Below are 9778 nucleotides of genomic sequence, written 5' to 3'. Positions count from 1 at the left end.
GCATTTTTAGCCCTTGTGAAATTACTAAATTACCCCTACGGTGCATAGTTTGGTTTTAAATGATATATTTGGTATATGGGTCATACCCTACTGATATAATATGTTATATTAAGTATATTTACTGTATGAACCAGACCCGCAACTCAGATTTCTAATTTTACCCTTTTATTATCTTTTAAATGACCAAAATGCCCTTCTAAGGCATAAATTGAGTTTAAAATTATCCCGGGCAATATAGGACATAACTTACTGATATAATATCATATTCTAAGCATATTACTTCAGGAAACTTGCATTTGAATCTTTGGTCTACCCGTAACGCCGTTTTCGCGTTCGGTTCGGTTTACGTAACTAGTTTGCGTAAATTGACCGAAACGGGTCAAACAATATCATTTTTATTTCAAAATCCAGAATGTATTTAGTATACCCATATTATACAAGTATTCAAACTTGTCGGGTCTAAATCACATTCTATCCGGTCTTTCGCTTAATCGTGCGTAAACCGTATCATTCCTAAAACTAACCGGTCAAAGCTTAAGCTTAAATAAAAGGCCGTTAGGAATCTAATAGGTTAATTATAAACCTTTGTTCCAGATTAGGAAGCCCGGTAAAAGCTATCACCACTTATCGTTTGTGACTTATACTTGCTCAGGTAAATACATTTTGACTTATTTTCCCTATACGGGCTTGGGGTACGGTATTTAAAATACCGCTTGATCGGGCGCACAAGTCCTGCTCCTTATAGGTGTTCAGTCTTGAATAGCTTGTGCGACTTCGTTTAAACAGTTTTGTCTTACTTAAAAGGCTTTGGGGGGTTGTTGACCGTGTCCCGGATATCCTTGGCATTTTCTTACGAGATGGCCACGACCAGAGCACGGGGTGTAGGCGTACACCCGTCGTGTATAACTCTTTGATGTGGTGTGTCAATTAAATCTCTAGCCCGGACAGTAGATCCCGGGCCACCAGAGATATAAGTGCATGTAATTCGTTCACAAGTTTATATTATATAATTATCCCAAGTTAATAAAAATATTTATGCCTAGTGCATTTAAATAAATTTTCAATCATTTTCAAAATGAGTCAGTCGATTTGTATTTACCAGTGTAAACTGACGTATTTTTCCCAAAAGACTAAGTGCAGGTACTATACGGAAATAGGCTGGCTGTTTCCTAGAGAGCGTCCACAATAGTCTCGCAAACTCGGACGACAATTATCTGTTGAACTATTTATTTCTATTTTTATTTGATCCGCCTGTGGATCCATTTCAACTACTGTGATATTTATTATTACACTTTATTTAAAAGTTGAAATGTTTCTATTCTGCTTCCGCTGTGCATTATTATATTGTGTTGATTGTCTATGACGATGCCAACTACGTCACTGTACCCCACACCGGGCCCACCGGTGACACGTGGAAATCGGGGGTGTGACAGGTTGGTATCAGAGCCAACGCTGAGTGAATTAAACACTATCCTAATGTGTTTAATCTCAGTTACACAATTGCACATTCCTCGATTTTCGAGTCTAGACAAAGAACTTAGGAAATGTTCAACATTTCGTTTAATTTATTTTATTATTTATTATTGCATTGTCTTATATATTTTGTTGTGCAACTTGTTTGACTTTTGACAGGATCAGGATGCCGCCAAGGATGAGAGGTCGTGGAGGATTTCCTACATCGCACGATCATGAGGCTGGTCCCTCGCATAGGCGGGCCCCATCTGCTACACACCACACAGCCGCCAACGACCTTTGGAGGTCTATTGCCGAGCCTGCTAGGCATTCGGTTTCCGCGAGCACTTCTCCGTCATTACCCCACTCGTTTGGGCCCCATTCGGAGAACGGGCCCCATGATTCGCTTGGATCATACATACCGTTGCACCAGTCACCACACCAGCACCCAGCGCCCGTCTACCAGGGTTTGTATAACCCTAATGCTTATGTGGAGGAGCCAGTGGGCCATAACCCACTTGGACAGGAGGACCACCTTTCTGGTGGTCACGAGATGGACGTAGACGAGGAGACGGACCCTTCGCTCCCACCATCAGGTACACCAAACCACCCGATTGAGATATCGGATGGGTCGCCATACACAGGATCACCATTTAATGGTGTGGACAGCTTCCAGGAGAGGTTCAAGCAGCATGATTGGTACTTCACCCCTAGCCACAACTCTCCGATGCTTCAATCGCTCCATGGTTCGCCGGTGCACTCACAGCACCACTCGCAGCAGCAGCAGCTCCAGCAGCAGCCGCCTCTACCGCAGGACCTATCTGAGGCCCTGTGGCGTGACGTGATCACTCCGTCACCACCGCCGCCGCCAGTTTTACCTCCTCCGCCTCAGAGGCCTAGGAGGAATGCGCGCATGTCTACGCGCGGAGGGATTCGCATAGGCACCCCTCCACGTGTTAGTAGCAGCCGCTACACGTCTCTACCCGGGGAGTCTGAGACAGGGGAGTCTCAGCATCCCGTATCGGAGGTTACTTCTGTTCCGATCCCGCCTCTGCCGCCGCAGAATTTTGGAGAGCCGATTCCGGCTTATGCTAGTGCCGCTCAGTTCAACCCGTTCGAGCAGGTGTTCCCTCAGGGTTATGATTACACGGGAGACCCTTACTGGCAAGCTGTGAACTACAGCTCACTCCCACATAGTGGTCCACTTGGAGACCCTTGGGCTGCTGGCCCATCTACTTTTGGTTACCCTCCGGGTTACCAACAGCCACCGCAGCCGCAGCCTTACCAGCCGCCGCAGCCGCAGCACTACCAGCCACCACCACCGGCGCCTATGATGTCGCCGCCGCAGGTTCAGGAGATCCTGCAGGGGATTGATAGCATGCGACGCGAGTTTCAGCACAATATGCGAGAGGATCGCCGACGCACCAGTGGCTTGTTTAAGAAGGTGTTCGATTTGCTCAAAGGAAAGAGCAAGAAGGATCGTTGAATCCTTCGATTATTATTTCGTGTACTCATGTCCCTGCGTGGACATTTATTCCAGTACTCTACCCCTGCGTGGGTATATCTATCATTCCCTACCCCTGTGTGGGTATGTTATCTTGTTAACCCCTGCGTGGGTTTGTTTTATTTTATTTGGATTATTATTGTACTTGTTTAGCCCCTGCGCGGGCATGTTATTCATGCTAGTTATGTTATTTCAAAGTCCCGTTTAGGGCAATTATGTACTGGTATTTTATTGGAAATTTAAATGGTTAATTTGAATTTATCATTTTATTTATATGCATGAATATAATATTAAAATAATGGAAAATATCAATTTTTATTTGATTTGCCATTTTATAAGAATCTTAGTAAGGTATAACCTAGCCTGAATGCCTTATTAACAGGCCTGGCCCTGATGGTAAAACCTGGTTGAAAGGATTCAACTCCCTGTTAACATCTGAGAACATGTTAACATTCTGGGCTAAGCGTGATCTGTAGAATCACACGACCCATTTTTTAAAATTATCTACAGATTTTATCTGTACACAAGTCTATTAATGACTTGATACCTACGGGTTATGACTATGTCATATAGTGGCAGTTGTGGTCTATGACTCCCTGCCTAGTAAAGAAATATCTACAGATTATATCTGTACACAAGTCTATTAATGGCTTGATACCTACGGGTTATAACTATGTTATATAACGACAGTTGTGGTATATGACTCTCTGTCTAGTAAAGGATTATTTGTTTAATTATACAATTTATCGTCCTATGAAAATCTAAATTTATAATTTAGTAATTGTCCGTTGTGACTAGGCCTATGGTGCCAATATATATGTAGTTTCATTCCTTGATTGCTAATAAGAGCCTGAATGAAATTTATTAAATTAACTGCTAAGGTTTTTGATACCATGGTTAATAAATCGTCTAGGACGATAAAACTGTTAGGTTCTAAATAAGACCTTGTCCTTTATTGTAGCTTAAAGCTACGATGGCCAAATCGGAAGAAACCAACAGTCATTCTGGGGAACGCTCAGATAATGCAAAGATTCACGTTACCGGTGCAGAATTGCAAGCACTGATTGATAATGCTGTCGCCAAGGCTATGGATAGGCAGTTCAGAGAATCTAGTGGTACTCAGAGTAGAACCCGCTCAGTGACGCATGTCAAGGCTAAGACTCATTCTGGGGCTCATAGTAAGCCGCCGTCTAAAAAGAGTGAGCCAAAGAAAGTTGAGGATGATAATCATTCCTCCAACCACAGCAGCGTCCCGAAGCAAGAGATTGAGCTGAAACGTGACACGTACAGCAGGTCCTGTACGTACAAATACTTTGTATCTTGCAAGCCCAGAGACTTCACTGGGGAAAAGGGAGCCGTCGACTGCATGACGTGGATTGACGAGATGGACACTGTAGTTGATATCAGCGGGTGTGCTGATAGGGACGTCGTTAAGTACGTGTCCCAGTCATTCAAAGGAGATGCGTTAGCATGGTGGAGGTCACTCCTACAAGCTGCCGGTAAGGCCACACTGTACGGTTTGTCATGGGAACAGTTTGTGGCCCTGATTAAAGAGAACTTCTGTCCGCAGCACGAGGTCGAGCGAATTGAATCGGATTTTGTATCCTTAGTCATGAAGAACCTCGATTGTCAAACGTATCTTACTACGTTCAACACGCTGTCTCGTTTAGTGCCTTACTTGGTGACCCCGGAGCCACGTAGGATTGCTCGATTCATTGGGGGTCTGGCACCGGAGATTAAAGCCAGCGTCAAAGCATCAAGACCCACTACATTTAGATCTGTAGCAGATCTATCCCTCTCCCTCACTCAGGATGCGGTTAGATTGAGAGCCATGAAGAGCTCTGAGGAGAACAAACGGAAACGTGAGGATGACACCTCACGAAGATCTGAAAAGCGACATAGAGGGAACAACGACCACAGGAAAGGGTCGGGGTCTAGGAAAAGTGATCATCAGTCGGGTGAGAAACCCAGATGCAAGTTTTGTAGGAGACACCACTTTGGGAGGTGTCGGTTTGAAACAAAATCCCAGTCTTCGGAGAAGCGATGTGGAATCTGCAAGTCCACCGATCATAAGGCTGTGGATTGCAAGAAGATGAAGGATGCAACGTGTTTTGGTTGCAACGAAAAAGGTCACATTCGGCCCAACTGTCCAAAGTTTGCGAAGAAGGCCGAGGAAGGGAAGAAGACTAATGCGAGAGTCTTCAAAATGGATGCAAAGGAAGCAGTCCTTGATGATAACGTCATTACCGGTACGTTTCTTGTAAACGATATATTTGCTAGAGTTTTGTTTGATTCGGGGGCTGATAAGTCGTTTGTAGATAATAAGTTTTGTAAACTGTTGAACCTTCCTGTTAAAACCTTAAGTGTGAAATATGAGGTGGAATTAGCCGATGGAACCTTAGAAACCGCCTCGACTGTTCTAGATGGATGTGTTATATCCATTAGGAATCATTCTTTCCCGTTATCCTTGCTTCCCTTTAAGCTAGCTGGATTCGACATAGTGATAGGCATGGATTGGTTGTCGAGTAACCAAGCCCAGATTCTGTGCAATAGAAAGCAGGTGATAGTGAAGACTCCGTCTGGTGAGTCACTTACTATTCAAGGGGATACCCAGCATGGATTGCCAGAGCAAGTGTCCATGCTCAAAGGCATCCAGATGCATGCAGAAGGGATGTGTCATTTATATGGCACAAGTTACCATTGATGAGCCGAAGCCGAAGATCGAAGATATTCCTGTTATATCGGAATACCCTGAAGTTTTCCCTGAAGAACTACCCGGTTTGCCACCGGATAGGCAAGTGGAGTTCCGGATAGATATCATTCCAGGCACTGCACCTGTAGCAAGAGCACCATACAGATTGGCACCAACGGAGATGAAGGAGTTGAGGACGCAGTTGGATGATCTATTAGCTAAAGGTTTTATTAGACCTAGCTCGTCTCCTTGGGGAGCGCCAATCTTGTTCGTTAAAAAGAAGGATGGTTCGATGCGTCTGTGCATCGATTACCGTGAGCTTAATAAGGTCACTATCAAGAATCGGTATCCGTTACCCAGGATCGACGATCTGTTCGATCAGTTGCAAGGAGCAAGTTACTTCTCCAAGATTGACCTCAGGTCAGGTTATCATCAGTTGAAGGTCAAGGAGGAAGACGTACACAAGACCGCGTTTAGGACTCGTTATGGACATTACGAGTTCCTAGTGATGCCGTTTGGGCTCACTAACGCACCAGCCGCGTTCATGGACCTCATGAACCGCGTCTGCAAACCTTATTTAGATAAGTTCGTCATAGTCTTCATTGATGACATTCTTATCTACTCGAAGAGCCAAGCTGATCATGAGAAACACCTTCGTTGTATTCTCAAACTTTTGAATCAAGAGAAGCTTTATGCCAAATTCTCGAAGTGTGAATTTTGGCTTCGAGAAGTCCAATTCCTTGGACATGTAGTAAGCGAGCGTGGTATCCAAGTAGATCCCGCTAAAGTCGAAGCAGTCATGAATTGGCAGGAGCCGAAGACGCCTACCGAGATTCGTAGTTTCCTCGGATTGGCAGGATATTATAGAAGATTCATCGAGAACTTCTCAAGGATTGCTGCGCCCCTAACCTCATTGACCCGTAAGAAGATTAAGTTTGATTGGGGCCCTAAGCAGCAGGAATCCTTTGACATTCTGAAGCAGAAGCTGAGCAATGCGCCAGTATTGACATTGCCCGATGGTATAGATGAATTTGTGGTGTATTGTGATGCATCACATACGGGCATGGGTTGTGTACTCATGCAGAAAGGCAAAGTCATTGCCTACGCTTCTCGGCAGCTCAAGGTGCACGAGAAGAACTACACCACCCACGACTTGGAATTGGGTGCGGTTGTATTTGCTTTGAAGCTATGGAGACACTACTTGTATGGAACCAAGTGCATAATTTATTCGGATCACAAGAGTCTTCAGCATCTGTTCAATCAGAAGGAATTGAACATGCGTCAAAGGCGATGGATGGAAACTCTCAATGATTATGACTGTGAGATAAGATACCATCCAGGCAAGGCCAATGTGGTTGCCGACGCCTTAAGCAGAAAGGAAAGGGTTAAACCGATCAGAATCAATGCCAAGCGCATTGAAATAAGGAATAGTTTGAATGAAAGGGTGTTAGCTGCACAGAAGGAAGCTGTGCTGGAAGCTAACTATCCTGCAGAAAAGTTGGGAGTAACTGAGGAGCAGTTATCCCACGACAAAGATGGAATGCTACGTCTAAACGGACGAATATGGGTTCCAGTATATGGAGGACTTCGGGATGTTATCCTCCAGGAAGCCCACAGCTCTAAATATTCCGTTCATCCTGGAGCTGATAAGATGTACCAGGATTTGAAATCAAACTACTGGTGGATTGGTTTGAAAAAGTCAGTGGCCGAGTATGTGGCCAAATGCTTGACTTGTGCGCAAGTCAAGGCTGAGCATCAGAAGCCGTCAGGTTTGCTTCAACAACCTGAAATTCCCAAGTGGAAATGGGAAATGGTGACAATGGATTTTATCACCAAGTTGCCGAAGACGAAAAAGGGAAATGATACCATATGGGTCATAGTAGACAGACTGACTAAGTCAGCTCATTTTCTACCCATCAAAGAGACGTATAGCTCAGATATGTTAGCTCAATTATACGTCGATAAGATAGTAGCGCTACATGGTATACCTATATCTATTATCTCTGATAGGGATACTAGATATACGTCACATTTTTGGAAGAGTTTCCAACAGTCGTTGGGCACTCGTTTGAATTTTAGTACGGCTTATCATCCTCAGACTGATGGTCAGAGTGAGCGTACTATTCAAACCTTGGAAGACATGCTTCGTGCATGTGCGATCGACTTAGGTGGTAGTTGGGATAAGCACCTACCACTGATTGAATTCTCCTACAACAATAGCTACCATTCCAGCATAAAGGCTGCGCCTTTTGAGGCCCTATACGGTAGGAAGTGTAGATCGCCCATTTGTTGGGCAGAAGTTGGAGATGTCCAGTTGTCTGGACCAGATATCGTCTTTGAGACGACAGACAAGATCGTTCAGATCCGTGATCGTTTGAAAGCTGCCAGGGATAGGCAGAAAAGTTATGCGGATCCTAAGCGCAAAGATTTTCACTTCGATGTGGGTGAAAAAGTGTTGCTTAAAGTATCACCTTGGAAAGGTGTAATGCGATTTGGAAAGAAAGGCAAGCTAAGCCCGAGATATATAGGACCTTTCGAGATAATCGAACGTGTCGGGGCAGTCGCTTACAAGTTAAACTTGCCTGAAGAGCTTAGTGCTATTCATAATGTGTTTCACATCTGTAATTTGAAGAAGTGTTTCGCTGACGATTCACTGGTTATACCGCATACAGATATACACATAGACGAAAGTCTAAAGTTTGTTGAAAAACCTTTGTCGATTGAGGATCGACAGGTAAAGAAGCTTCGAAGGAAGCAAGTGCCTATTGTAAAGGTCAATGGGATGCCCGTAGAGGTCCCGAATACACGTGGGAAGTGGAATCCACGATGAAAGAAAAATATCCCCATTTGTTTGAATAAATCTCGGGGTCGAGATTTCTTTTAAGGGGGTGAGGATGTAACACCTCGAAAAATTTCGTCCAATAATGTCTTGACACGTGTCATAAGGTTCCGTTATGTGAAAACATACTTTAGAGGGACTAAAAGTGACAAACAGTGAAAACTATGGAACGTAAGGGTCCAAAGTGTCAACAATGGATAAATAGGCTCTATGATAACCCCACATAATGTTTATAACCTTTAACGGATGGTTCATGGATCATACGACGCGGAAATTGCCCAAAAGTGAAGTATTGTAAACTATAGGGGCCAAAAGTGTCAACATGTTTAATTTATACCTCTGAGTGAACTTTTGGCAGACCCGAAGCTTTGTATAGCTAAAATATACTCACTAGAATATGTGGTAAAAATTTCATGAAGTTTCGTCAACGTATGAGAAAGTTATGGCCAAAACCGTACTTAAGGGACTAGAAGCGTCAACGTCGAATTTCAGGGCTTTTCGGTTGAGCGCAAAGTTATCCGAGGGCATTACCATGTTGGTAAAAGTCCTAAGGTCTTAAAAACCAAGTTTGGGGGTTTACGGGTCGAGAAAAGTAGCCGAAACATCACGTACAAGTTCAGGGGTCAAAGCTGTCAATGTGAAAGATGTTTGGCTGAACAGCAGGTCAGGCGACCCGCCTGGACAGACCCAGCGGGCCGCGTGGGACTATCAGGTGCAGAAAATCGAATTTGGGTTGATTTGGGTCGAATTGAGTGACAAACAGCTGTAACTTGCCTCCACAATACCAATAACATTTCATGCAAGCCTACAACTACAGTAAGCTCGAAAATACTGATTTAAACAAGAATTGATCTCATTTTGATCATTTGCAAGTGAAGAACAAGGAGCATCTCTCAAGAGCTCTCAAGAACACTTAAGCAAGCTTTCTGGAGGGATTCTGATCAACAAGGCCGACTCCTAGTGACCATTTAACATCTATAGGACTCTTGTAAGCCTTCAATTCGTTCTTTGATCCATTCTTGTTGTGTTAATTGCTAAAAGTCAAACTGGGGTTCATAACCTTTGACTTTCTGATTAAACGGATTTCTTTCAGTAATTTCTCGAATTGAAACTTGTTATAGATTAGTATTTATGTGGGAAACAAACCCTCTAAAGGTACTAACTGATTCCCACTACATGCATGCTTAATGTCGAGTCAAACCTAATTCTAAAAAGTCAACAGAAGTGATTTTTGCGAAAAATACATGATTAATGATATAGATGACATGCAACCTGATTGATCATTGAATAA

The sequence above is a fragment of the Helianthus annuus genome, chromosome 1, assembly GCF_002127325.2.
Source record: "Helianthus annuus cultivar XRQ/B chromosome 1, HanXRQr2.0-SUNRISE, whole genome shotgun sequence".
NCBI lineage: Eukaryota > Viridiplantae > Streptophyta > Magnoliopsida > Asterales > Asteraceae > Helianthus > Helianthus annuus.
This window is presented reverse-complemented; position numbering follows the sequence as displayed.